This window comes from Cynoglossus semilaevis, chromosome 3 (assembly GCF_000523025.1).
Source record: "Cynoglossus semilaevis isolate Cse_v1.0 chromosome 3, Cse_v1.0, whole genome shotgun sequence".
Taxonomy (NCBI): domain Eukaryota; kingdom Metazoa; phylum Chordata; class Actinopteri; order Pleuronectiformes; family Cynoglossidae; genus Cynoglossus; species Cynoglossus semilaevis.
The window spans coordinates 13,114,976-13,118,937 of record NC_024309.1 but is presented as its reverse complement, the minus strand read 5'-3'; the positions used below and the strand labels follow the sequence as shown (position 1 = coordinate 13,118,937).

The following is a 3,962-nucleotide window of genomic DNA, read 5'->3' as shown; positions in this document are numbered from 1 at the left end:
CTCAGTAAAGCCAGAGTTCAGTTTCACACACACACACGTAACCACTGCAGTAACACTGGGCCACACACACTCTGGTCACTCCGGTCTGTGGACCGGGTGTCGGACCCTCAGGTCCTTCCTGGACCCTGGAGCCGCTGTTTGGTTAGCTAGCATCGCTACGATGGACAATTCTGGGTTTTAACTTCACGCTCTGCCTGGTAGAAGACGTTTATTTTAACCAGAGGCGATCGAAAAGATTTAGTTTTTTAATTTTTACTTTCTGTCCTGATTTTTTTTTTTTTTTAAAGTCGTACTGGAAGTTTTAAATAAATGGGTCGTAGCTATTACTAACGCGTTGAATGACATTTTTTTTAGGAGTTTCAGAAAAAAGGTGGTGGGGGGGGGAGGGCGGGGGGGGGCAGGGGGTCGAATGTTGTTGTATATAAAAAGAGAGGGGGGGCATCCTGCTACCTTCACTGTCACTACAAAGAGTGGAGTGTCTTTTTTTTTAAGTGAACTTCAAACACCACCTGTTGTTGATGTTGCTACATGGTATTTATTCTTTTAAAGACATTAAAGGCCTTTTATCTGAAAAAAGTTCAATATCAGTTTTACGACAAATTTTTTTAGGTATAAAATTTTTTTAGGCATATCATCAATTAAAGGTAGAGTATTCTGGAATTTTTTTAAATTTTTTTTTAAACTCAATTTAACACCTCAACACTGCAGGGGGCGCTACAAACATAGTTAAACCTAAACCCTATTATATATAAATATATATGTATATATATATATAAACATATACACATATATAACATATATATGTATATATATGTATGTATATATATATACATATATATATATACACATATATGTATGTATATATATATACACACACACATATACATATATATAAATACGTTAGAGTCCTATAGCTGATCCTAACTCCCACACAACCCCGCCCCCCCCACATTCCCCTGTTGTTTTAAAAACCAAAATACTGCTACGTTTTCAGGAACGATCACTACATTTTAGCTCGGTGTATTTATATTTAGCACTACAGTTTTTTTCCACTAGGGGCAACTTGAGACTTGGTGTCTTTTTCCAGGGACACACTGGTATGTCGACTACAATCATACCATGCCTGTAATATTGGTAAGTTCATCTAATGCAGTACTTCTCAAATATTGGGGGGGGGGGCTTCCAATTGAATATGGCACGCTGGACATAAGTATACCACTGCTGTAATGCTTGAAGCCTCCAGTCACTAGGTGGCAGCAAGTCATACAGTGGTTTGTACAGATAAAAATATACGTTACCAGGTTCTCAATAGGGGGGCGTGAAAACATTTCTGTCCCGATAGGGGGGTGGGGAGGCATGACAAATTAAATTAAGAACCACTGATCTAATGTAACCTAAAACATTTACAGTACAGACAGGCAGGGGGCATCGTTGTGCCACCTGACTCTCATGTCCTGTTAGAAATGACCCAGAGAAAAACTGTCGTAAATTTCTGCGTACTCTACCTTTAGTCGTATCCTCTCTGCGCGTGCGTCCACTTGTGTTCCGTGCGTTACATTCCCCACTGCAAGACAAAAAAAAAAAACAGTTCCAGTTACAGAACAACTAATGGTACTCACTGTATTTTTATTTATCAGGTTCAGTCATTTTTTTTTTTTTTTATCCTGGAGATTTTTCCAGACGAGACATGAAGGTAGCAGGTGTGTGTGTGTGTGTGTTTTTTTCTGTCTATGGTTTTAATTTAAATCTGATGCCACTGAAAAAAATCATTTATTGTTGTGTGAATAATGTAAAAAAAAAAAATTAGTGAAAGAAGCAGAAACTTTGGGCGTGAAACTGAGCCGGTCTTGGACCCTGAGCCAGTGAGTGAGGGTCAGAATCCTGGTCTGGGTTTGGACAGACCTAGGACTGGGATTGGGATTAGGATTGGGATTACTCTCTGCGTGTATATTGGTTTAGTCAATGGCAGAGTGTGAATCAGAGAAATCCCTCTCTAAGTTTTTTTTTTTTTTTTAACAACAGTCAGCTGGGGGCGCTGTGCCTCAGGTAGATGATTTTAGCTGAATCACCTGGTCACAGAGTTTGTGTTTAATTTAAAGTAGATTCTGTTTAACTGAAATCTTTCCATGTTTCATGTTCACACTGACTGAAAATCACTTTGTTTCATTTCGGTCGACTGATCTTTTCTTTTTTTTTTTAACTTCCAGGTCAATCTTTATCTCCGGCGAGTTTCACTACATGATTAATGCAGTGTTTTAACTTTGTGTTCTTTTTTGTTGTTTCGGGGCTTTTACTTGCAAATAGGTCGAAGTGGGAAGGGTCAGACGTCCTGGGGGTCAAGGGTTAGAGGTCAAACAAGACAAGACTGTAACTAGTGAATTTGTACAACCAAAGAAGTCTATTTTGTCGTTGAGAAAATTAAAAAAATTTACTTTTCATTTAAACGTTTGCTGTGTTTTGTTGTTGTCGGTGACACTTCTTAAGCTTATGATTGGCCTAAAGATATTTTAAATTAATGAATTGTTGCCAGTAATATTTTAATTGGTTTTTCTAGTAAGAAAAATCTTAAGCAAAACACACTTAAAATATATATATATATAAGTTTTAAAAAATCTTAGTTTTAAAAACGTCCCATAGATGTGTGAAAACAGAAGAAGAAGGAAAAGTAGATAAGAAAAACAATTGTTAGCATGTAAAAAAGCCAAAAGAATAAGAGACAAATAGACTAAAATTAGTTTTTAAAAATACTAACATGATAGCCTGAATGTACATAAATAAATGGTGGAAACCGATTGCTAAAAAGTACATAAAATATTACAAAACTTTCATAAAAGGTGAATCAGGAAGTTGAGAGAAACTAAGAAAAAAAAAAAGGTTGGCGTCAAATACCTTAAAGTCAAAGAAAACTAAAAGTAGCTAACAGCTAAATTATTCACCGGTACTGTATGATGTCAGACTGAAATATAAACACAGTTTGAACCAATGTTCCATCTAAGAAACAAACAACTAATTCTGTATCATTTTGCACTTCGATTCAGTGATTCACAGGTGACAACAAGCAGTAACTACTGTAGAACAATAACGCAACAGCACCCTCACCCTGACGTACAACACACTACACGACTAAGTCAACCAAATCAGACACTACCGACTGCTGTAATTCGCCATGTAACTTGTGAAGATCTCAGATTTTTGTTATGTACATTTGTACATTAGTCTCCACCTACCGGATTGGAAACCTTTAAAACCAGCGTCTGCGGCCAAAGCAGTGAGAACTGAACTGAGCCAGGATGAGAGGTTTCACGCTGCTGTGCTTGGTCGGATTTATCGTCTCTGTGTCGGCGTTAACTGGGGTAAGATTTGTCCTTCATACTTCAGTACTAGAATCTTAGAGTGTACTTTTTTATTGTATACTTATAATTGATATATTTCCTGGAATTCTCTACAAAACACAGTATAAACAGAGAGTCCCTGTGTGTTTTATTGATCATGCTGCTGCTGCTTTGTTTGAAATCCAGTGTCAATGTCCTGTCTGTGCTTTCAGTGGCCAAAGGGCAGCAAGTCACCTCTAAGAGCGGAGGACACAGAAGACTCGGTAGGTCCACAATGTCAAAAAAAAAAGAACACTCTAAACGTTCTGTGATATGGTAAAACTCAAAAGGGCTCAAACTATGGTATGTGTACCACTGGTGGTAGTATCTAATGTCCTTTAAGATTAAGTGAAGTACTTACTCAAATTTGATTAGACATTTTGACGAAATTTTTTACAAAATTGTTTTAAAATTTTTTATCTTTTCCTGCATGTTTCTCGTAAAATTAGGGCATTTAGAAAACATTTTTTGAAATTTTATTTTACAATTTTTTCTGTCAAAATGTGAAATGTTCGTCACATTTGTTGTCAATAACGAAAAAATCTTGATGAAATTTTTTTATTTAATTAATCTTGCATTTTAAGGCATTTC

At 36.5% G+C, this 3,962-nt stretch overlaps 1 long non-coding RNA gene across 1 annotated transcript in view; it reads left to right on the top strand.

The window, feature by feature from the left end:
* Positions 1 to 3,096: 3,096 nt before the first annotated feature.
* LOC112486854 (uncharacterized) overlaps positions 3,097 to 3,962 on the top strand; it is a 17,289-nt gene continuing 16,423 nt past the window's right edge. Inside the window, exons 1-2 of the long non-coding RNA XR_003049415.1 lie at positions 3,097 to 3,353; positions 3,545 to 3,595. This is a non-coding gene — a long non-coding RNA (uncharacterized LOC112486854). The remainder of the gene's footprint in view (positions 3,354 to 3,544; positions 3,596 to 3,962) is intronic.